Source organism: Aythya fuligula, chromosome 3, assembly GCF_009819795.1.
Source record: "Aythya fuligula isolate bAytFul2 chromosome 3, bAytFul2.pri, whole genome shotgun sequence".
In the NCBI taxonomy this organism is placed as follows: Eukaryota; Metazoa; Chordata; class Aves; order Anseriformes; family Anatidae; genus Aythya; species Aythya fuligula.
Window position 1 is genome coordinate 92269704 of NC_045561.1, and position 26367 is coordinate 92296070.

The 26367-nt window shown below is 35.6% G+C and overlaps 1 long non-coding RNA gene across 1 annotated transcript in view; it reads left to right on the forward strand.

Annotated features, from left to right (window-relative positions):
- The window catches only part of LOC116487283, a 31462-nt gene extending 5578 nt beyond the window's left edge, over positions 1-25884 (forward strand). The window contains exons 3-8 of the long non-coding RNA XR_004253060.1: positions 3018-3241; positions 5725-5866; positions 8502-9224; positions 11265-11369; positions 24139-24305; positions 25865-25884. This is a non-coding gene — a long non-coding RNA (uncharacterized LOC116487283). The remainder of the gene's footprint in view (positions 1-3017; positions 3242-5724; positions 5867-8501; positions 9225-11264; positions 11370-24138; positions 24306-25864) is intronic.
- The last annotated feature ends 483 nt before the right edge of the window (positions 25885-26367 follow it).

Sequence of the window (26367 nt, forward strand, 5' to 3'; positions counted from 1 at the left end):
AAGAGTTGAGCTCCTTGTTTATGACTTCTTAGAATTCTGGCTTTCTTTTTCTCTTCTTCTGCAAACAGAACAAAATGTGAGACTATTTTGTGTGATGGTTTAACATATTCATTTTCCATATTAATTTCTCAACTAGTAACTCATTTTATTTCTTCTTGAACTTCTTAACAACCCCATACAACCATTGTAAAAATTCAGTGTAGAGCTTTTGGACAAGCAACCTATGCCTTTTCCTGTTTTTCTTCTTTTTCTTCCTCTTCTTCCCAAAAGAAAGTTTGTTCATAATTACTTCAGATGAAAAGATAATCAAGGTCATTCTCATTCAAATGAATGCTACTACTTTCTGTTAATATTTGACTTCAGAGTACCCTTTAAGTGGATGGGCTTTTTTCTTTATTCTGTATGATATTTTGGACATTATACATTTTTTAATATATCTATATTAAAATCCATCATGTAGAGACACAAGCAATTGACTAGCATGCTCTGTAAGGGTAAACTCCAGTTAAGCAAAGTAGCTATTTGATAGAGAATTCAATCAGATGATCTTACTCAGGTTTCACTCTCTAAAGTCCATGCTGATATCAACAATTGAAACAGGAATCTGAGATTTAAATTTCATCTTTAGTCATCTTTTATAATTTAATTTTATTCAAACAGAAGGCATATCTGTTAAGCACTGCACTGAGTTATTCCAGCCAATGCCCTGCTTAGCAGGCAGTCTGAAATAGCCTTGACCCAGGAAGAGCACTTCAAGATACTGCACCCTTCCATAGTGCTGATGCCTATGATCTGGTAGACCTTTGCTCCATTTGTTGTCTTGCTGATAATTGTAGCTGTCAATGAGGAATAGTGATTGCAGTTCTCTGTCAGAGACACTGTTACCCTGAATGGCCCTTTCACTTTCATCCAAGTAGATGCAGCTTTACGAAAGGTCTCACTATATAAACCAGACTAAAAATGTTGTGCATAGAAAATGGAAGTTTTGCAGTACCAACAGCAAGATGCAGCTTTTAATGTTATCAGAACTAGCTTTTCCATGTGGAAGATGAAAATATTTGCCCAGGAATCCGTTTGAGTCTATATCTCAGCTAGGAAATCAAGTTAATCTATTTATGGTAGCTGTCACTTTATTTTCAGTAACCCCATGATCACACAGATAAATTTCATCTATATAGAGGAATAGATTATATACTCCTTCAATATCTCTACCAGTAGAGTTTTGCATGATGATAGGCAAATTTCTCAAACTAAAACCAAATGGTGTGTTTCTTATTTTCTTGAGTTCTTACAAAAATTTTGGGATCTGGTTTTCATCAGTTACAAGTTGCACCATCAGGAGTTGTGCTTGAATATGCAAAGTTCTATATAATTTCAAAATCAAGTCTTGTGCATCCCAGGTTATTTAACAGCTATGAATGGTTTTTATTTTAACTTCAGATATATGACAATAAAAACTACTAACTTTGCTGAGGTATTCAAATACTATATCCAAAAGTGGCACATTAAGCCAACTGGGAAATTCATAATTTTGTCAAGAAAAGTTAAGTATTTGAATAGAGTTAAGCAAGTAAAAAAAAGTAACATTGAATAATGAGAGTAGAAGAAATATCAAATTGCTGTTCTTTCCTTAGACTTTCTGTGCATAAAATTAAGAAGATAAAATATAATAAGCCAACCATTTTAAGGACTACATCAAATGTATGCTGAAAAAGAGGTAAATTAAGGTTTCACTTAATTCTTATTTATATAGCTTCAAAGTGCTTGGCTTACTTTAATCATTTATTTTGCAGGCCTGATATTTTTACCTGCTTAATACTTTTGATCATAGAAAAACATCCTCTGATTTATGAGAGTTTTTACACAGTTTACACAGTTTAGTGTTCCTCCAATTTGTAACAGAACATTGCCTTTGGCAGGGGGATGGAGGATCCCAAAGTTATTTTTGCTGCTTTAATGAAAATCTGTTTGTTTGGAATAATATCATGAGACATCAAAAATGTTGCTTTTTACCAACTCAGTAAACTTGGTAGAAGCTATGCTAAAATAGCCATATTACCCTGCCTCACTGATTGGATGATGATGATGATTATTATTATTATTAATTATATTCTTTTATGTGAAGTTACCTTAGTGCAGCATCTGGGGAGCTATGGAGCACATTCATCATCTTCAAATACCTAGCTTTTGCCACTACAGGTACTTAGGGTACCTGTATATTCAGTGCAGTGATCTTTGCTTACAGAAAAGAATTCAGAACGATTAACACTATTTACATGTACCTTTTATCTCTCTACTGACTAGCTGAGGAGACTGGTTTTAACTAGTTTCTCATAGACTTCAGCATGTCAGTATCATCAAGAAATGAAACACAACTCCAATCCAAAACTTTCTCAAAAGTTCCCATTCTCACTCTGAGCAAGTAATTTGCTCAGTATTAATATAATTACTGTGCTGAGTTATCTGCATTAAGGCAGTATTGGTGTTAATAAAACTCACTGCTACAAATTGATAAAAGCATGTTCATTCTACTGTGCACAGGCCATGAGCCTTCATCTCAAGCAGGTGGAGAAAAGGTATTGAAGGTAGTACTTCATAAATTAGTAGCATTATAAAAAATATTATAAAAGTAAGAAGTTAGATGAGAAAGCTGTTATCACATAAGTTCCATACAATAACCTCACAAATATTCAAAACTAGAAATGCCAGCATTTAGTTTGTTCCCTGTCCTCATATTTTCTCTGTTGTGCACATTCATTATTTTAGAGACTCTAAGCAGATGACCACATGCTTTTCCATTCCACTTGTGTTCTGACACAGGAAAAGTGTCAGAACTTCTTTATTTCATAGCTTGTAGAATTTGGAAGGCAGTGTCTTCCAAGAGTTGTTTGTCACCCAGACTAACCCTTTGTCACAGAGATGCTGTGAATCTACCTACGTCATTTAAGGTAAATATTAATGTGACAACTAATTCTGTGTTTTTCATTGAATGTGTCCAACTTTGTCTTGATTTTCAGAATTTTGGAGCCCTTAGGGAAGTACTGTACCTTTTAAGTGGTGCTCAGGGAATTGAGAATGTTCAGCGTCACTTGAAATAAATCAGTGGTATCTGAAGGACTGAGCCTCAGACTGGGAATCTCCAAAGCATTGAACTCTAAACCATTGAACTCTAAACCCACCATTAGCACCCTCTCTAGGACATGTTGGTGCTCAGACTCACGGTGATCTTCCAGTCTATCAGGTGAGCTGAGGTATTTGTCTATATGTTTGTAGTCTGTTCCAAAGGTGAGATAATTCAGATGGAAACTGAGCTAATTCAATCTTTAGAGAGAGAGAAGGTTGTTCTAAACTAGTTCACCTTAGGTTTGTCATGGGAAGAGGGCTCACGCATATGAGGTCTGTTACTTTGAGATAGAAATGTTTGATAATGCATTTAAGTTCTTATTCTGTCTTTCTGTGGTCAGGTACGCTAACATAAAAAGCCTTTATCACAGAAGCAACATAAAAGTAATCTAACTATATTTATGCCATATGTTGAACACAGAACAAGCTTTTAGAAATGCCCAATATTCTGAGAAATCATCTCCCCTTGGTATGAGATAACTCATCAGATGGTCATTTTAAAATATTTTGCAAACTCTGTTTTGTTTTGTTTTGTTTTGTTGTTTTGGTTTTTGTTTTGTTTTGTTTTACTCTCTGTTCTCTATTTGTTTATTTAGAAAAATATTTGTACCTTCATAAGGTGTTTTGAATCTACACTTATTAATGCTTATAAGGTTCAGTTACTGTATCATTGTTGCTACAAATGATGGACAATGTAAGCCTGTCAGAAAGTAAATAATTCTACAGCAGTGGAAATACAGAAAACAGTAAAACAATTAATTAACTAAATAATTAATTAAATTCAAGCTCATATCCTGATTGAGTTCAGTCTTGTGTAGAAGAACGTAGGAAGGAGGCTTATAATTAAATGCTATGATCTCATATATATATCTAAAGAACCTAGTATAACTATTTTTAAAATATAAAAATCTAACATTTCCTAAATCTTCTGTCCTAAATATAAGTTGTGTTTTTTATGCAATAGCCTTGTTTATAGCCATATAAAATAGAGTTATTGCATTTACTTATGAGAAATGGGATTGTTTCTTCAGCAAAGAGTATGTGAAATTAAAGAGCATTTTCAGTCTTTATTGATGATAACTAGCAACCTCCAAAAGGTTTCAGGTAAACAGAAAAAGTAGTATCAGTAGCTAATGTGGAGTTACTCTGCAAGTCCTCTGTCAGTTTCCATATAACAGCAGCAGAAATGCTTGCCACAATCCTGTACACACCATCACTTCCCATATCTCCATTCCAGCCATAGTCCTTTCCTTGTTCCTTGTGACTGTACAGAAGAAAACAGACCTGAAGTTAGTTTTCTGCAGTTCAGGACAGACTCTCCATGTTCTGAAATCGATGACACTTTTTTTTCCCCATGCGATATTAGGATTGCATGGCATTGCTAGCTGGTCAAGGGAAGTGATTATCCTGCTCTGCTCTGTGCTGGTGCACCAAAGGGCACCAAAGGATAAAAATGACACAAAACTGTTAGAGAGCATCTAAAGGAGGGCTACAAAGATGGTGATAGGTCTAGAGGTGAAGACATATAAGGAGCAGCTGAAGTTTGTTCAGCCCAGAGAAAAAGTGACTGAGGGGAGGCCTCATGGCAGCCTGCAACTTCCTCACGAGGGGAGCGGAGGGGCAGGCGCTGAGCTCTGAGGACAGCAAGAGGACCTGAGGGAACAACATGGAGCTGGGACTGGGGAGGGTCAGGCTGGGTGTTAGGGAAAGGTTCTGCACCCAGAGGGTGGTTGGGCACCAGAAAAGGCTCCTCAAGACAGTGGTCATGCCATCCAGCCTGCTGGAGTTCAAGAAGCATTTGGACAATGCTCTGGTTGATTTTGGGGTGGTCCTGTGAGGAGCCAGGAATTGGACTCAGTGATCCTTGTGGGTCCTTTCCAGCTCAGGATATTCTTTGATTCTATTCTATCATTCTAGGATTTTCTCTCTGCAAACGGTGATAAAAATCTGGGCTCTGCCTTGCTATAAATTTTCTCCACTGTCTGAAGTACTCATGGGCAAATTTTGCCTTCTGAAATCTTTACCATTATGTTGTCCTGAATAAAGTTAATTTTACTTTAATTTTCACTTGTGTTTAGAGGTTTCTCTGAGTATCCAAGCCATTATGCAAGGTATACTTTTCTCGGTTGAACTTCAGTTCAGCTGGGAAGGGAGTGAAGACTGACTGCTAGCAGAAAAACAGTATTTATCAGAAGTTTGCTAACATTGTACTCTAACAGGAAATCCTGGCCTTTTAATAAACAGTACAGTGTGAAAAATTAAGTGAAAGATACCTTGGAAAAACAAAACTAAACAAATGTAGTTAAAAGCTGCTCAAACCTAACACATCTCCAGCTTTAAGAAAAAACATATGTATGATTTTTGAGATTCAGCTAAATCTAGAAATAAGCCCTCAGTCACAGTACTCACACTCTAGATTTAAGTAGGTCTGAGAGGGAGATCAAGAAATGGGTGAAAATATGCAGATTTCTTAAGGGTTTAATTAGATTATAGTTAAGTGTCATACGTAGTAATTTAGAGCTCTTAGAAATGTGTTCCACATTATAGCAATGTGGAATAAGAAGATTCATGTCACTATTATTATTTGTTATTTACACACAGTAAATGGAAGGAAATGGGAAGCTGTTTCCTGTGTATCACACAGAATGCTATAGAGAATAACCCAGACAGAAGATTTTGCTTATAGCCTGATCTCCTGGATGTTGGGCTACATTTCCTAAAACGACTTAAAAGTAAGATTTGGGTACGTGATCACTTCCATTCTTTGCCTAAAGAAAATGACTTAATGTCCTTGGAAACACAAAAAAGTGGTTCCTTTCAGGTATGTTGAGTAACTTCAAGCTTTAGTAAGTGGAAAGGTGTTTCGCAAGGGTGGGAGACTTTTCTTGTATTTCTAAGAGGTGACCAGAAATCTGTACAGCAAGAAAGGAAAGTCTGATTTTTCCCCATATTGAAATTCATAGAATTCATGAAAACAAGGTTGATCCGCCTCCGTGACTTCCTTTCATTTTTCTGACATTCTTGTTTTTCAGCTACTTCCCTTTGCAGCACAGCATATTCTCTTCTATTTGATAGCCATTAGTTTGACCCAAAAATATGTGCCAACTAAGCACATTTTTCAGACAAGGACTGGAAGCCATTTCCACATTTCCCCCTTTTAACAACCCTGATGAGGTAGTTTTTTGCAGTAACGCCAGAGGCCTGTACAACTGAGCAGTTACAGCACAATATGGCTGGATTTGTGATGTAAGGCTAAGTAGATATTTTGGAGCTGAGTAACCAACTTTTTACAGTTTCTAAGGAATTACTGACCCTAATATGTCTGTGGATAAACATAGCCTATTTCAAACATTTTCAGTTCTACTAAAACCCATTTTGTAATTATGAGAGATGAACAACATTCCCAATGTTACATTCCTTCTTCAGACACGTGGTATAAGTCAGAGGAAAATGGTCTTACTTTCTGTTCTGACATCCACAATTACTTCAGAATTTGACCTTCACTAATATAAATAATTTTTACTCAGACAGGTATGTTTTCTTTCCAATCTCTTGCATTAAAACACAATTAAATGTCAGGCAATTTCTCTGTAAATTCAGGTTTTTCGATATTTATTTTGACCAGAAGCAAGACCATACTGACACCCTGCTTTTGTTTAGTGGATCCATAAATACAGATAGAAATCCAGATTTGACCTTTTGATGGTTGGATTATCAGTCAATGTGTATAGTAACTATTTTGACATACAAACTTCTATGAAAATATATACATTGCTATAGCAATTGACACACACTAGAAAAGTGTGTCAAAAAAAAAGTGTTTTTTCCAGGAAAAAAAAAAGAAAAGAGATCAACATAAAATATCAGAAATTTGTTGTGAAAGTCTTTTTTTTTCCTTTTTACAAACACAGAGATAGATTTTGTAGGATATTATGCCATCACAAGGAAATGTTACTAAATACTACTACTAGGCTGCTAAATGTTGCTAAATGCAAAATAAGAAGTAATGCTGGCTCCAAGAAAATATTATTTCCTTTTTACTTTCCTTGTCATTTTAATATATTTTCCTTAAAACAGTATAAATAATATTTCAAAAAGGATAGTGAAATGCAACAACACAGAAGTATTAGAGTTGATTCCATGAACCAGCTCTAGCTCTCTCAGAGTTGTTTGTCATATTTAAATTTCTCCTTGATATTCACTCTATATTCAATGCAGAAAAGACAGTCAGGTATAAAGTAAAGGATGATTTGGCCCACGTTTAGAGATGTGTCAAAACCAAATTGGATGAAATGCCCAGTACTGTTTAGAAAAGGAGACTAGATGGCTGTGTAACTAGTTTTTAGATAATTTAGTTGGGGTGAAATTAATCCCAATCTTAATAATTAAAATTTTAAGGAACAGGATTTTTAAATTTCAGTTTGGGTAGATAATTACATTAAAAGCTACAGATTATGCATATCATATTAACCAGATTTCATTAATTAAACTGTGTACACGAAGTCTGTTATGTATGCTTGTCTTTGAATCCTGACTTAGAGTCTGGGGCATGTTCTGTGCCCAATGTTCTTTTGTGGAACAAAAGGATGAAAAGTAGGTATAGAAAATCACAGCTCCATGCACAAGGGCTTTGCTTTGATAGAAATCATTAAAGGTCTTCACATCAAAGCTCTCATTCTAAATATTAATCTAATGGAAACTGGCCTATGGAGTTCTTCAGAACGGAGCTTTTTTCTATAACCTTTGATTTTTATTATTTTTTTTTCACCTCTGGTAGCTTTTTTCTTTAGTTATTTATTAAATAAATGGTATCTGCTTAGAAGTCACTTCTGTTGACGACCCTTGACAATTTTTTAAACATAAATATAAATTCCATCTCTATTTGAGCACTGAAGACATATCTTTGTTTTCAGAAGCGCTGAGTAGCCTACAGCTTTCACTAGACTCAACTTCAGGATCTCAAAAAACAGAAATCATGACTTTCTAGATATCCTCACACAAAACACCTTTTAATCCCCTTGCATCTTTATACAGGTATTGTAGAAATTAATATATTATGGATTGTGATACAGACAGCCAGTGTTAATGAAAGGCAGAAGATGTATATATTACATTAATATTTCACTATTAGCTTGAATTGCAGCTGAAGTGAGCCTACTTGATTTTTCTAACAACAACACTAACGACTGGGACATGTTACTCTACTCATAAAATATAGTTATGATCCATGTAAAACAGGAAGCAAATTAGAGGATGAATTGGTAAACTGCATGCATTTTCCTAAAGGTAGACAGAATGAAATGTAGAGAATATTCAGCCTGAAGATAATAGATATAACATTGTGAACTATACCAGTAATAAATATATTAAACTTTCAGGTAATGATAAATCTTACTGGTGAGTTCTGCAGCTACCTCCACAGCATGTAGATTCAGGTGAGTAAACACTGTTTATAAGACTGATACAGAATTAATAAATGCTTAGTTAGGGTTGAATTTAGCATGTAGACAGTGCCCTGAAGTCTCCATCCTGTCAAAGTCAAATATTAACGTTTATCAAGCTGACCACATGAATCTGCTCAGCAATAGAATCTGGTTAAATTCATTCCTTCCTCCTCCTCTATATCTAAGGTGACCAACCAAGAAGTTGTATTCTCCAGACATGAAATGGCTTTTTATTACTGAGGTTCACCATGCAGATCACTAGAAGTTACATAGTAATCTAAAAGGAAATATAACTGGAAGTATAGCAATAAATAAAAGTGCCTCAAGGTTCCCAGCGCATTTGAATAGTGTTTCATGAAGTTATATATGACATCGGAAGATCACTTTAATGTTTTATATTTGTGCTTTTGGTCACTGTGCTCTTCCACAGCACTAGTGGTTGAAAGTATCAATCACAAAGTCTGTAACATAGGACTTAATACAGGAGTTTTCCATTTGCTGTTGTGGTTCACGCTTGCTTTCTTTCTAGCTCTGAGAACAATTTACCTGCTGAGGACTTAGTATTTCATCCTTCAGTAAATAGAATTGTTTTCGTCTTACCCTTCCCAGTGGAACAGAGAGGAAATATAGTGTGAGTACATATGGAGTAATGCACAGGTGAGTAACAGCAACACAGGCAGCCTTATTCAAATATATTATTGGATTAAAAAAAAAAAAAAATCAAGTAATAATACATGATAAATAATAGTAAGTCTGTTACCATCCTGAAGTATTCCTGAATGTTCAGTAACACCATAAAAGATGCTTGTATTTACTACAAATAATAAAGCTGTAGCATTCATATAATCAAATTCAAAGCAGTTCAACTGCATAATTTCCGTGAAGAGGTGCTTATGAAAAACAAAATGGAAGGCTCATTGCTTCCTAATCAAAAGCAGTCAGCTTTATACACCAGCCATTTAGGTGATAAGTTTGTCATTTCTCAGCTGGAGAGAAGTTGCCAAGAAGGCTTGACAGCCTTTAAACTTCACAGACTATTTTTGCCTGTTTATGAACCTCATGGTGATCTACTAAAACTGGGAAACTGGGAGGAGAGGCTGGGTAACAGCAGTTCTATTAAAATATACTTCCAGCAGTGAGTGAGTCAAGTAAAGTTTATGGAGTGAAAAAATGTGTAGCTCCTGAAAAGAAATTTCTACCACCCCTCAGATCTGGTTCTTTCTTGTCTGTGTCTGGCTACTTTGGGGAACTGAAGAATATCAATGATTAATTGCCTAGGTGACAGGCTTGTAATACATCATTAAAAGCCAGAGATCAGGTAGTCTGAATTAGGATGGGAAGCTCTGTATGAATATATTACTGCTATATACAATTAACAGCACAAGCAAGAAATCATTGAGTTTCACAGTTTAGAACATTGGCAACTCTCCAGTGAAAAGATATTTACAGTGGTTTTACATTGCTCTCTACAGGCTATGTACAAAAGGGAGAGACACAAATTCATATAAACCAGGGCAATAACAGAGAAATCTGTTTTTGAACTCTTCTTTCCTTTTAAACAGCATGGGCTCTGCTAAATAGGAGAAAGAATTATTAGAAGGTGGAAAGCATCTAGGTTACTGAGGGTAAATCACTCTCAGGGGAATAACTTTGCAATTTGAGCAACCGAGTCTGACCTTTATATGACTTAGGATGAACAGATCTCTGTTTTAACCCAGCATGAACAGCAATTGCAAGGCAGCTTACCCAAAGTCACTCAACTACTGTATTCTGCATCAAGGTCTGATTTCTCCTCCTTTGGCAATTCTACCAGCGTCCTAGAACAATTTTCTAATGCTGACTAAATGTCTTCTATTTCACATCCTCATGTGTGGGATTCTGTAGGTATTTTAGAAATGTTTAGTATTGGTGGAAGTCCCATCAAGCTTCTGAGGTTCTTAAATTGCTTCTTGGAGTTTATTTGTCTTGTAACTCAGGTTATAAAAGTAGCACCATAAACATTAATTGAACAGCCATTAAGCAGTATGGCTGTTTGTTTTGGGTTGATAGAGGACATAAAGCTTCATACCCTGTGGTGGAAAACAATTAGATACAATGATGAACATGCTATTAAATATACCATTATCAGACTTCTATCATTTTAACTTTAGAAAATAGCAACCAGCTGTAGCCAAAACATACACAAGTGATAGAAAGTCATGTTTTAATTGTCATGTCATAGCCTGTTATAAATATTGTAGTTTTTAATGTTTTATGCTAATGACAATGACTAATGGTAGTCATTATCTCCATTCATTCTCATAAAAAAAATTCCTCAAGAGAATATGATCATAACCAGAATGCCGTTTAAAATTAAACTGTGTTTTTCTAAAATAGAGAACATAAAGAACATTTAAATACCAAGAGGCTGGCTAACTAATTTATTTTGTTTTGAGTGTGTTTGACAACTACAGCTGTTGTTAACTGTGCCATGAGTTGAACTGATATTCCTCTCAGAAATATTTTTGGAACACTAGCATGTGTATACATGTCATGTCTTTGTGTGTTCTCTGCGGCATGGGATAAAAGGTGAACTTCACAGTGGGATACCTGTGGCCAGAAAAAATATGATGCTGCCCCTGTAAAGCCTTAATATTAAGAACATTGAATTTCTTCATCCATTTCTTATTTCAGTTATGAATTCTGCTTACTTGACAGGTACAAAGTGCTTCATTATGTGCACGAACAGAAATGCTTAAATGGATGAAGCAGCTATTTACATCTGATAGGAGCTAAGTGGGACATTAAATTAATGCCAAACAAGTGAGTGCTCATTTTAGTTTCATTATAAATGGCTGCAGCACAGCAGTAATGTGTTGACTCTCATGTGCTGACAAGTTCTATATTTCTTACAAAATTCCCTTAGAACTCAATGTGGAAAGACAAATTCACACTCTGCATGATGAAATTAGCAGCAGATGCATTAATAATTGAATAAAAATCTCTGGAGAGACACCATAGTTCAGCAGGAAACTTGGTGACTGGCTCTTTTTAACTAGGGATTTCTGTCACAAATATGCGCTTACATAAGCCCTAAGTTATGTCCCAAGACCTCCTGCCTGTAGCCACCTTTTGTATCAAATCTTCATCCTACTTTTAGATGTCCATGTGTAGTTAGTTTGAGCAGATCTATGAGTATACAGCCATGTTTATCCCTTCTTCCTCTGTGACTCTCCTCAAACTTTCAGTCAAGTTCAACACAGTCCCTCTTGAATTTGTTTCCAAAAGATGAGTGCAAGACTCTACTGTATGGAAGACTCTTGCCATAAAACCCCACATTTTGAGTTCCTATAGAGTCAAAACATTCTCCTGTGGTACAAGAGCCAGCTATTGAAAGAACCAGCATTGATAGAGAAGTGTTAAAACTGTACTGTCATCTTCCATTCTGTCACAGGGATATTGGTGTCCTCTGAGTGAACCATACACATTGCAAATTCCAACATTTGTGAAAGAAAAGAGCTTCTGTCCTTTGGACTGTAAAAGGAAACAAGAAGATTGCTAGAAAAACTCTGCTTTTTACAGATCCTCCCAAGGGCATGATGTAATTTCTAATACCTAAATTATGATCATTCCTCACACCAAGTAATATTATACTCAGAAGACATTGACAAAACAGTTTGACATCTTGTAGACAGCAGTACTACTAGGGTAAATTCTCATGGATTTAAGATCAGTGCATTATTGTACTAGTGCCAAGAGAGTAATATCAATTTGAATAATCTAAGAATTTGTCCCAGTTGGGAGAAGAGTAGCAAAGTTTAGCACACTCTTACTTGATTAACTCAACACACTTACCAGCTCTACTAACTGTTCTTTTAAACCTTGGTCACTTATTTAGAGGTGCACAGCTGGAAACTACCTCTGTGTTTTGTTTTCCTCCAGTTGCAAGTTATTTCACAAATCTCAGGATGTGGAAGACAGAAAACTTTAACTACAAAATGTTGGTCTGTATTTTCTGGAGTTTCATCAGCAACAGGAAAGCTAATTTTAATCTTAGGTTTTGAAAATATTAATATCATTTTGCAATGTTTTCAATAGGCTATGATGTGATTTAATAACATATACATCTTTAAAAATTTCAATAAAATAAATATAAAGTACAATTCCTCCTTTAGATATGCAACTTTTTTATTCAATAACAGTAGATGTGTTTTTTATTCATTAAGAACTTGGTATCGACTTTGTCCTAATCAAAATAATGGATTTGAAATCTTTTTAGTGCAAGTCCAAGAGATTCATATTTGTGTAACGATATACTGTCTTGATCTATTAGACACCCTTCAAATATCCTGCAAATGACTTAGCTGAGGAAAGAACAGTACCTTTTTTGCTTTGCAGTGTCAGATTACTGATGCAGATGTTAGAGATCAGAATAAAAGATGAAGTAAACATGCTAAAAGAATACTTGTTTCAGTAACACCTTTTCTTTTGAGGTGTTTGAAACAAAGATGTAGAAAGTAAATTGGACTCATTTTACTGGGCAGGCATAAGATTTCAGTATAATATTTTTCATTTGATTCACACATATTAGCGGCATTTCATTGCTGTTATTAAATAAATAAATAAATAAACATGTTACCATATCTGAGCTCTGAAGGAAAAGACTAGATACATAACCATGATTGTGCACTGTTGGATGAGAATCATATACCTGAGTTATATAGGCCAAAGAGGAATAAAGAAGCTGTATTGATGGGGAGGAGGGGAAGAGAGATCACAAGTCATTAACTATGGCTTTATTCTTCATGTCTCTGTACAGTACGTTTAATCCTATTAACTGCTCTCCATTCATTATGTTATTCCCATGGAATAGGAGTCTAATTCTGTTCCATGTTAGTCATGAATATTATGCAGTCCGATAACTTTGTAGCTTTTGTTAGTGTGTACAAGTCTCATCAGAGGCTTCACTGTTTATTCTTAACATCGGAAATAATCACTGAATTTCACCTCTCCAGGCAATTATCAATCCTGCAGAAACAAAGAGATGTTTCTAAAGCCACCTAGAGAATGAATAAACCAATGGCATTTACCCAGGTTTTTCACGTCACTGGATTTTCAAAACAGCAAAGCAAACTAAAAGAACCCCTTCTCTTCTGCTATCACAGTCATTTTGCACTTTAGTATATGAGGATTTGCTAATATAAAAGCTATTGAGGAAGATGTGGAGTGATTCACTTCTAGCTCTGCCTTGAAAAGTAAATAAATGAAAAATAAAGTAAAATAAAGTAAATAAAAGAAAAATAAATGTTGCATTTCAACAGCTTTCCTTGAAATGTGACTTTAAATAAATAAATAAATAAATAAATTCTTGTTGACTTCCCATCAGACATAATCAACTTAGAGGTAGAAAGACAAGTTTCTAATTGCCAGCTCAGCAGCTGGAGATCAAGTGGTATGCTTTTTGCTTTATACCTCATCACTAATGTTGATGTTTCTGTAGGCCAGAATTCCTTTTCCTTTGTGTAGTCACAACCTTCTTCAAAGTCTTCACAGTTTTCCCCAGTCACCTTTTGCTTTCATTATTATTATTTTGTCTCTTCTGAATTGTTTGCACAGGTAGCATTTAGATGTGCCATGGGAACAAGTTGGCAAGTCTGTTGGTGATTCATTTGTGTATGCGTACTTTCATACAGATTTCTCAGAAGAATAAATTGAACCTCAAACTAGATACGTGAGCATGTGAGCAGGGAAATTATAGGGAAAAAAAATATATATATATGAACTTGAACACAGTTAAACACAGAAACTGGTAAATGTTGCACTGTCCATATGCACACTGTTGAGCTCAAGTTCTAGGAAAGGCCAGCACAGCTGATGGAGAGTAAGGTGTTGCAGCAGAAATTTATTGCAGCCAAAAACAGCATAGAATGAAATCTCTTTCCTTCGTAGCTTTTGGGATGACAGATTATCCCTAAGTATGGACAGTGTCACTGAGAGTCCTACCCTACTGTATTAGAGCAAAACAAATAAAAACAGATGGGATCATTGTGGGTGTCCAAAGAGTCTCTGAAGGCTGTGAAAACTCTGCTGAGCTGGCAGACCTAAAAATTCAATACAGCCACAACAGAATGTATTTGAGTTCTTTTTAGTGCACCTTGAGGACAGCAAGGCTGTGTTTCTATTTATTCTGTGTAAACCCTCTTTAATTTAAAAAATCAGCTGGGATGGCAATTATACAGACTTATACAAACATTTGCATAAAATGATGCCCTTCATTTATCCCAGCAAGTGATACTACAGTTCTACATTTTCTCCTTCTGATATCTGAGAAAGTAGGACCTGTTTTTCCAATGTCCTATGTGACAAGTGCAGCCTCTTCTAATCACGGAGAGATGGGTTTATTTTTATCAGCTTTTCCCCTGTACTTTCCTTGTCTATTGAAGGAATCTATATGATGGCCTTTCCCATCATAGTCTTCACTGGTTCCCAAACATTTCCTAATCTAATTAGTGTTGTCAGCTTTCTTGCTTCCCTTCTGTCTGTCTGATAACATGTAGATAATGTGTGGATAATGCATGAGATGTCCACTGACTTTGAGATTAAAGTGTCTATTTTAAAGTTCACTATGCATAAATGTCTAAAATTGGACACTAACTTAACACATGCAGTTCCAAAGTCTTCGGTGTTGCACAGTGGAATAGCCATTAAGCAAGTGGAACTTTTCTTCAAGGTCTTATTTAGGAGCTAGCTTTCAGCTGCTGTTTCCTGTCATTTCTGTTACCCTACCTTTGCTAATCACTTATTATATGAAGCTGATGTAAGATTTGCGCGTAGATGTATTAAAGTGACTTTGGTAAAGGTAGGCTTTTATTACAAACATGACAGTAAAACATGATAAATATTGCGGTACAAATAGAATTCATTTAAGGTCTGTTCACCAAACCATCACCCTTATGTAAAGAAATTTTCAGTATGAACCTCCACAGATGTATGTACTTTTACTTAAAGTACTTTTACTCTTGTTATTTTAAGAAAACATTTTTGAACTGAGACGGTACAGCAAAGGACTCTCAAAAGATAATTACAGCTTCAAAGCCTTCAGTTAGGATTATTGTGTATAAACAACTAGATTCTCTTCGTTATTCCCTAGATAACTGCACTAAGAAAGTGAAGGGACTGTTAGAGGGGTGGAAATTTCAGGATGCTAGTGGAAGATGAAATCACAAAGCTAGAGAATTTTGAAGATTTTTATTTTTTTTTCTGAGAAAAATAAAAATCTGTGAATCTCAGATAATGCTTAGGATGGTCAACAGAAAACTGGACAAGGGACATGGGATGTAACATGGATCTTAACAGTGGCTGCAAAGAAACTGCTCATAAACAGTCCAGTTTATGTTACTGCAAAACTATGTGACAGCACAGACTTCAACTGATGACTTGGAGCAACTTCTGTAAACTGTACCTAGACCTGTGCAGAAAGACAGAAGTTAACACAGGAAGCTTCCTTGCCAAAACAACTGTACAGTTTTAACAGCGTGCTTGAATGAAGTTAAAGCCTCCAAACTGAATCTAGCTTTCTTTTTTTTTTTTTTTTCCAAGCAATGGTCAAGTTGGGGGCTGTAAATATATGCAACATTTTCCGGAATATTAAAACAGGCAACAAATTAGTAACATTTATGTAAATAAGAAATAACCTATGTCACAATCCTACTCTTATAAGGGTTAAAGACTAACCATCAACATGTACCACTCTGATCTCTCAGGAAATGTAACAGGGTATTACACATGTACTATATAACACAGTGGATTTTGTGAAATGAGCTATTACACTGATAAACAGAGAACCTCTTCCAGGTGGAGGGACGTACATACAAACTGACGATCTGCTGGATAATCAATGCCAAAACCTAAGCTAGATGAAAATTTAGGAATATCAGACATTTGTAACAGTTTCTTGGCAGTGATTGTGTCCCCCATGAGAAAAAAATATGCCAAAAAAGAAAGTTCATCCCTAATCTCAATAGCTTGATGGACAATTTTTAGTCTAAGAATATACTTTTTTTTTTAATACAATGTCACATTGCGTTAGATTTTTTTTTTCATATTAGATATGCGGAAGAAAGTTCATCAGCAGGGTTCCCATAGAAGATGAAAATGGGATTTAGAGGTTTTATTCTTTTTGAGGGGTGTCAAGATGTGCTTTCATCAGAATTATGGCTGTTCCTATTGCCTATAAACACATCTTTATGTATGCATGTGAAAACAGTTTTAGCTCAGTCCTTGCTAATAATTTGTCTTAAGGATTTGTTTATTTTATGCTTATAAAGAAATAGTTATAATCTATCTCTGTACCTTTCTGTTTTTGCTGTTTTCAAAATTAAATGAATAAGGAAACTGTCATCAATAGGGAACATTGACACTAGTTTCCATTTTAGTCACTATAATTTTTCAAGCACTTTAGACTCAAGAACACCTTTGGGCTATAAAATAATCTAATATTCTAATTGCATTTCACATTCAACTATTTTTTGTTTCTTGGACATCTGTTATGCATTGAGCTGCTGTTTCTGTTGAGATGGCTGCAACTTTTAGATATTTTCCATTAATACAATGAATATAAAATCAAGGAATATACATTAGTAGACTCATCAGCATATTTTTCAGTTGCCTCCTTCAACCACATCTCTGAAATTTCTTAACAATTTTTTCAAATCTTTATGTTTTTATCTCTTCATGTTTTTATGTTCTTCTTTTGAATTAAAGCGTATTTAACCTCAATCTTGATATGAATACCAAGGTGCTGCAATGTTAGTCTTCTAACATAGCTTAACAATTCCTCTTGCTTGTTATCATAATCTTATCCAGCTTCTTATCCTCTAACAGTCAGTCTTTATCAAAAGAGATTTTTAAGGCATGATAGCAATGCAGTAGAGAGCAAGGTAGAGCAAATATCCATCCATAATGACTGGATATTTAATTGGTAGCTGAACCATGGCCATTTCACTTCTTAGGAACTATGTCATTTCTCTATAAAAATCAGAAATTCTATCTTTGCACAGCACCACAGAACAGGCTACAAGGATTGTGAGACATTTGCAGACTATTCTAATGCATGATATAACAGTAGAAAGCACATTCTGAATTAGATGGAAAAATGTTATCTATGTATACTATTTCTGTGTTCCAGGTCTCTTTCTAAGCTGCTCTACCTTCTTTATGCCCCAGAAACATTTTTTATTAAAAAAAAAAAAAAACACTCATAAATACACATTTTAAATAAATATACATTTACTCATAAGTATACTCATAAATACGGATTTTGAGTGAAAAACAGTTGTTTTCCTTGTATATAAGAGTTGTAGATAAGCATTAAGCTCATCCCAGAATCTGTCAGTTCAGCTGACAGAATGAGCTGTAGCTTACAATAAGTGTAACAACACTGTAGCGAGTAGTTCATTTCAAAGACCATGATGTTTCCATGTACATTGGCAGAATATGGCATTTTCCCGTCCTATCAACCAAAGGGCAGGTATTTCTATCATATGGAAATTGGTTGGCACAACTGTAAGCATCTTCTCTGCACAACTCTGAGCACAACTTCTCTGTGAGCATCTGGAAAAGGGAAAACAAAACCGTTTTTGTCAAGCACAAAAGAGTGAAGGGCAATACAAGAGTAAATAATAATGTATTTAGGCATATACTTTAACAGATTTGAATGATACTGATCCAAGTGAAGCAAGTATAAAGTGGTAAATGTAATAACCTCGAAAAATAAATATGGGAACTCATTTAGGCTTTTTACTAAAACTACAAAAAGTTGACTTACCATAAGCTACAAAACATGTCATTAAATCTGCGCTATTTACCAATAACTGCCTGTTGTGGTTTCTGAGCTGATCCTGCCTCACCCAGTATTCTGAGTAACTACATACAACTCCAAGAATAATACTTGTAAGGAAGTTCCAAGTGTCAGACTGATGGAAAAATAAATAAGTAAATAAATATCAATTAAAAAAAAAATTTCATGTCTTATTACAGTAATGAGAAACCCTATTCATCTCAGTGGGTGTAAAGGTTATCAGATTTGTCTCTAAAATTATACCATGTTAAATGTAAGAGCACATAAAATGGTTTAATAGATGGGATACATCATAGTCATTTCAGTGGTGTTCTCTGAGTACAGTCTGTATACCAATAAACATCTCCATGATTTTTCTTAATTCTGTTAAAGTACAACATCACCTCCTAATATTTATAGAGATCAAGCAGACTCACTTCAGGATGAGCTGTAAATACATACCAGAGGTGCTGTTTTCTGAAATGTAAACAGTTGGCATCTGCTGAACCATAATCCCTAAATCAGAAACACAAATGTTTGGATTAAAAAAAAAAAAAAAAAAAAAAAAAAAAAAAAAAAAAAAAAAGTATAAAGCCTCATTCTTTGTTGTTGACCTCTCAATGCATATTTTTTCACTTTCACTGTTACATGTGTGACTGGTATTCTTTATCCAGGACTGGAAATTCAGGGTGGCTATTTGCCATATCACAGAATTTCTAGGTTGGAAGAGACCTCAAGATCATCGAGTCCAACCTCTGACCTAACGCTAACAGTCCCCACTAAACCATATCCCTAAGCTCTACATCTAAACGTCTTTTGAAGACTTCCAGGGATGGTGACTCCACCACTTCCCTGGGCAGCCTGTTCCAATGCCTAACAACCCTTTCAGTAAAGAAGTTCTTCCTAACATCTAACCTAAAACTCCCCTGGCTCAACTTTAGCCCATTCCCCCTCGTCCTGTCAGCAGGCACATGGGAGAACAGGCCAACCCCCACCTCGCTACAGCCTCCTTTAAGGTACCTGTAAAGAGTGATAAGGTCGCCCCTGAGCCTCCTCTTCTCCAGGCTGAACAAGCGCAGCTCCCTCAGCCGCTCCTCGTAGGACTTGTTCTCCACCAGCTTCATCGCCCTTCTCTGGACCCGCTCAAGCACCTCGATGTCCTGCTTAAGGAAGGACATAGTAACCACAAAGAACAAAGGTGTTCAAATTCTAGGCAATCCAAAGCTTCACTGAGTCTCACTGACTTCAGGAGTTTTAAAATCAACCTTTCAGTTCAATTCTACAGATATGATGCATCATGAAGTGGCTGAGACCTTATATTTTCAAGAATCATACAAATTAAAGAATATATATTTTATATCTTTTTGATTACACATTTGTTTTGCTGGGGACACTAATTCTACATTTCAGGGAAGACAGAGATTGTCCACATGTGAAGGATCAACACTTTAAAACTGAAACAAAATATAAAAATTAAAAAAAAAATAAATTCAGTTAAGTACCCTTAAGTGCAATTTTAATCATTTTAATAAACTCTTTTCATACTCTATGTTCTATTCATTTCTAATGTCATTAGAGTTCATTTTACTCTGTAAGAAGAAAGGAAGCTTTTTAAATTTGTTGTTTAGTTAAACATGTAGGATAGGTTAGGTGTTAAATTTTAGGTCTGTGATTTTGAATTACTTCAAAATTATCAAAATAAATAACTTTTGTCTATGTAAATATGTGGGTCTTGTTTTCTATGCTGTTATATATTCCCTGTCATAAGAAATCCAAAATTCTAGTCAGAATAAAAAACAAGCCCTGAATTATAGTGTTAATATTCACCTATTTCACTTTTCAAAATAGTGTAATTTCACCAAGCATCATTTTATCCAAGTTGTAAAGGAAAGTATAATCCACATTAAATAACATGATGTGTATATTTTATCTGATAAAGACCAATTCTGTACCTCTACCAGGAGAAAAAGCTGTTTCCAGTTGCTATGACTTTTAATGATCATAATTTGCACTAACCCATATCCTGAAATCACTCAAGAGAAATCTGGTTTTTCTTCATGCTTACTCATACCCAAAAGTTCTTAGTAAACAATAGAAATCATATTTTATTATGACTGCAGCCTTGACACTAGAATTGACATGGTACAGTGAATTGGTATTTATAGTTTGTGCAACAGTACATTTGATCCTTGATTTTATTATTCTACTGCCACATAATTCATGTCCTTACAGATTTTATCATACTGAATTACTTATTCACCTCAAGCAAGGCCTAAAAAATAAGAACTGTACCTCTTTAATCATATCCATGAAAAGGATCTAACAGCTGTGAATACTGTTCTGGCTGTGGGTTTCTGCATGTGCATAAATCTGTACACAACCCATAAGCAGAACACCAACTTGGGTGCAAAAAAAAAAAAAAAAATATTTTGATTTTTTATCTACGTTCAGTGCCAGTAATAATACTGGCAAAGAGTATCCCAAACCTTGAGTTAGTTTCTATTGTAGAATAATATTTGCACCTTTTGTACAGAAAAGAGAATTCTTTCCAATAATCTTTCTAAAATGCAGAATACATTATAACAGCCACCATTAGTAGGACCTATTCAGGGTTTTTCAACTTTTTTTCTGTTTCAACTTGTGAATATTAATTTTTTGGTGAAAAACCTATGAAGAATATTCTTAGAATCACAAATGTACCTGGGAAATATGAAGACATCACTTTTATTTTAATTACCAAGTTTACTTCATCATCATTGTGCAATTCTACTATCAACCGCATGTATCAGTTCAGGCTGGGGGATGACCTGCTGGAGAGGAGCTCTGCAGAGAAGGACCTGGGGGTCCTGGTGGATGACACATTGACCATGAGCCAGCAGTGTGCCCTGGTGGCCACAAAGGCCAATGGGATCCTGGAGTGCATTAAAAGGAGCATGGCCAGGAGGTCAAGGGAGGTGATCCTCCCCCTCTACTCTGCCCTGCCCAGGCCTCACCTGGGGTACTGTGTCCAGATCTGGGCTCCCCAGTACAAAAAAGACAGGGATCTCCTGGAAACAGTCCAGTGGAGGGCCACAAATATGCTACAGGGTCTGGAGCATCTTTCCTATGAGGAAAGACTGAGAGACCTTGGACTGTTCAGCCTGGAGAAAAGAAGACTGAGAGGGGATCTTATTAATGTTTACAAATACCTGAAGTGTGGGAGACAAAGGGATTTAGCCAACCTCTTTTCAGTGATTTGTGGACAAGGGGTAATGGCCACAAAATGGAGCACAGGAAGTTCTGCACTAACATGCAAAAGAACTTCACAGTGAGAGTGGCGGAGCACTGGAACAGGCTGCCCAGGGAGGCTGTGGAGTCTCCTTCTCTGGAGATAGTCAACGCCCATCTGGATGCCTACCTGGGCAACCTGCTCTAGGGAACCTCATTTGGCAGGGGGGTTGGACCCGATGATCTCTTGAGGTCCCTTCCAACCCCTACAGATTCTGTGATTCTGTGATTCTATATTCATATTGTATACCTACATGCCCCTTTGATCAGTACTGCAATGGGAAGAAAAACCCTACAGGAATTAAAAATCTTGTTTCTTTATTTGTTTCAAAATGTGTCTGTGACTATGGACTGCTACACTTCCTACAGAAAATAAAGGAAATTTGAATGAAATAAATGTAAACACAAGGATTTAATGACTTGACAACATTGAATTTGAAGACAAGCCTAAAGTGATATTTAGAGAATCAATTCTGAAGAAGCCTGCTTGACATCTAGCTTCCAACAACAAAAATATTACTATTGTTTTTGTTTGTTTGTTTGTTTTGTAATTCAGGGTATTCTGAATTGGGTAAATCAGTCTATCCAGCTACCAGGGAATATCTCTATCCCCTGGTATCTATATCCAGTCTATCCATACCAGTGAATGCGCATATTACATATATATAGCTCAGAAGGAAGAAAAAAGAAGAGGAAGAAGAGGAAGAGGAAGAGGAAGAGGAAGAGGAAGAGGAAGAGGAAGAGGAAGAGGAAGAGGAAGAGGAAGAGGAAGAGGAAGAGGAAGAGGAAGAGGAAGAGGAGGAGGAGGAGGAAGAAGAAGAAGAAGAAGAAGAAGAAGAAGAAGAAGAAGAAGAAGAAGAAGAAGAAGAAGAAGAAGAAGAAGAAGAAGAAGAAGCAGCTTAATGTCAGAAACCATTGATAAAATTAAATTATTTAATTTAAATTACTTTTTTGTGGTTTGCCTTATGGTAAAATATTTCTGAGTACAAAAAAATATTTCCTATACATAATAAGATCTACTCTAATGTAAAATTCTTTCTTTTCAGGTTGGAAATCAGGAGAAATTTCTTCTCAGAAAGAGTAGTTAGGCATTGGAGCAGGTTGCCCAGGGAGGTGGTGGAGTCAACATCCCTGGGGATGTTTAAGGAAAGGTTGGATGTGGTGCTTAGGGACATGGTTTAGTGGGTAATATTGGTGGTAGGAGGATGGTTGGACCAGATGATCTTGGAGGTCTTTTCCAACCTTAACTATTCCATGATTCTATGAAAATCCCTGAATCCCTGTCCTTTCTTCAAAGGCCTGGCAGAAAACTGGGTTTCCTACTTATAGGAAAGTTTATATTGGTTTATATTACTTAGTTTATATTTTTCTAATATTTTTCTAACTAAAAGCCAGAGTGCCCTGAAAAGTTAAGCTGGCTCCAGTAAATGCCAACAACATACCATATCACAACTCTTCGTGTTTATTTAATTAGACTTTACTCTTTCTTGCCTCTCTTGAATGGTATTTGTGCATTTGTTATTCTCCAGGCCCATTTTTAACAGTCCCTTCAAAACAAAACATAAAATCAATGATGCTGAAGTTTATGATATTAGGCAAAAAATGAAAGTGCCTAGCCCTGCTGTATATAGGATGCATTCATGTAGCACTTTTAAAACAGGGTAAGTTACAGCAATCTCATTCTGAGAAAAGGATGAGCCATATGGCTCCATTTTATGGGTAGGTGGTTTTATTGTATCTCAGAACAAAACATTTATGATCTTTAAACAGATTCAGATTACTCATGTAGATGGGCAAAGTAGCCATGCATGGTGTTGTACTACATTTTTCCCTAATAAATATATAGATTCAGTGGGATCTTCTTATGTTTTGCATAGTTACTTAAGATAAGACTACAGTAATGAAGTCATACCTGTAGTCTCTAGTCCCTCCAATTAAAAATACTATAAGAATGCATTTTATTGTTTCAAAGGCATCGCAACAACTAAATGGGGCATTCTGTGGTGCGTTGCCATATTGCTATTTGAAATATATGGACACTAGAAAAGGTTGCAAGTTCACAGTTCGGTCACCATGTATGTTTGTGTGTGCAGATGCCTGGGTACCCACATGTGTGCATACATGAATACTAGATCTTTGAATGGATCCTAAATTGCTTGCTTTGTCTTTGTTCCTTCCTTTCAGTACTGAGCTGTATATACAGATTGAAAGTGAGAAACTAATAAATACAGTATCTAGTTTCATTGTAACCCCTTCCTGATTGATGACATGCCTTCTCCCAAGATTCAGCATTATACTGAAAACCAATTGGTATAACCTGCAGCTAAAACTGCTCCTTGGAGGTCTGCTTCTTTTCTAGGGAAATATGGTTTTCATTAATACTCATGCTCAGATTCAGGAAAAAAAAAAATATGCCTGAGATAGTGTATTATACTCAGAACTTTAAGCTATTGCTCTTCTTAATGGTACTAATCTATTTTCCTACAGAGAACCAAGTGAATTGTTACCTGTCAGTGCATCCCCATGTTCATCTCTTAATACTTGTGGGTGTGATACAAACCACCTAAAAGAAATTCACTGCCTCTTTTACTGCCCAGAAAAGACTGTTTCCTGTGTTCCACCAGTACAATTTTCCTGTTGCACATTTTGGTTTGGTAAGTGCTAATGCACAGATTCTTACCTACTGCTTTTAAAATGCTTACTGATCTATAGAGACACAAAAAATAAACAGTTAACAAATTGCTCTAACAGACAACACAGTCCCTCAGGAGACAATCATAACATTGACACCAGCATTGAGATATTCTCTCTCCTGAGCACCATTAGCAATAATTTTATCACTGAGTGTTTAGTTAATTCTGAAACATCAGTCCCAAGACTAGGGGGTTCTTCAGGTCAGAGGTTAACAATAGGCAATACCACTTCACTATTATTTTCATTGTCTTTTGAAAAGAAAGAGGAAAACAACCTAAAGTCTTAAACTTCCAGCTAAGAGCCCCAGTAATACAAAAACAGAGATAGCCCCAGATAGCAAAACCAAACTGTGAACACAAGTGTGCATGGTATTGATTTTTTTTCTTAACTGTTATACAAAAGGACAAGTTATGTCTTTTTATTGTTTTTATTTTGTTTCAATTGATAGTTTATTTTGCTTTTAGTCTGGTTTTCTCCTGAATTAGCCAGAAAAGCAGTAATTTTGAGGACATAGTGTCCACTATGGATAATAAGCTGGATAGTGGGATACTATTTGAAGAGAAATATAACCCTTGTAAGACTTAATAGTTAAACAGCAAACAGAAATTTGTGCAGAATTGTTTGTTCACATTTATATGACTTTTACTGGAAAGCCGTATGTTATTATGTTATGTTGAAAAGAATGTTGAAAATCAATATATATATATATATACATAAAATAGTTTTTAATGAAAAAAAGAAGGAGAAAATGCACCAAGAGCAAGACAAAAGTGAAGGTCTATCTCCTAACTTAGTTAAGACAGAAGTCATTTCACTGTGGCCATTAGATACCTACAGGCAAAAAGTGTCTGTGACAATTAAGAGCCTTCTAATTTAGGAGGAAGGAATGTATAATTAGGGGGCCAAGAATTCCATTCTGACTGTCACTTCCACCCCCACCCCCAAGAAAAATAACAATGGAATTTTTTAACAGTAGGAACAACTTGCATCCTTCTGAAATATACACCACATCTTAGACTGAAGCTATGGAGGCTGGCAGAGAAATTCTGGGACTCTGCCGTGCAGGAAGATAGACTTGATAATAATGTACAATTTCTTCTGCCCTTAATATCTATTTCTGAAGTTAAGAATCTATAAATCAACCAAGATGAATCTGGGTCTCAGTCATATATATTTTATCATGTAATTACATTTCCCTTTGAGGATTGTAATTCAGTTCTCTTCAACTTTTTTTTCTCTAAAACTTTTCTACAAATCCCCAAAATAGAGTCTTTCACATTCTAATAATTAGACCTTGAACCAAAGAGAAGCTCTTCAGCTCAAGACTCTGAATTGTCATGAAGAAAATTTAAATAAACATCATTTTAGCTTCTTTGTTATGAGTGAATGCATCAATAATCTAGCATTAAATGTGTTAATGTCTGTTATAGCCCTTGAGCTATACAAATATGTGGTTCTATTTTGATCATGCTTGATATCCTGTGTCTTGACTAGGTCTTATTCCATTCTGTTTCTACAGGTTAGTGAGACTTTAATCAAGAAAAAAAAAATCTAATGAACAGCAATTTGAAACAGAGCATTTGGAAAGGTCAAAATGGTATGCTACATCCTTATTATCCAAAAGAACAGATGAGTTTAATATCCTGGCAGTGTTTTCCTGTGAAGAAGATATTAAACAAGAGCTGAAAATGGCACAAGGTCCCCTCTTCCTTTCTTGTGACAAAGATTGTAACAAATGATGAAACTACAGAATAAATCTCATCCTGCTTTAATGTTCAGACTGGGATCCTGCCTAGATTTCAAAAGCCTATGCTAACAAAACAGGTATTTGTTTCAACACATGGTATTTGTTTCAGGTGTATCCACATGAAGCAGAAGTCTTTTAAAATACTTTTTACTACTAACCTGGTTTCCATCAATATTTTCTAGTTTTAAAAATGGGAAGAAATGGTAACAGAAGGTACACAGTGCAGTGAGTTTCAAAAAGTACTGTGTTGAACTGCAACAAGTAATGTACTGCAT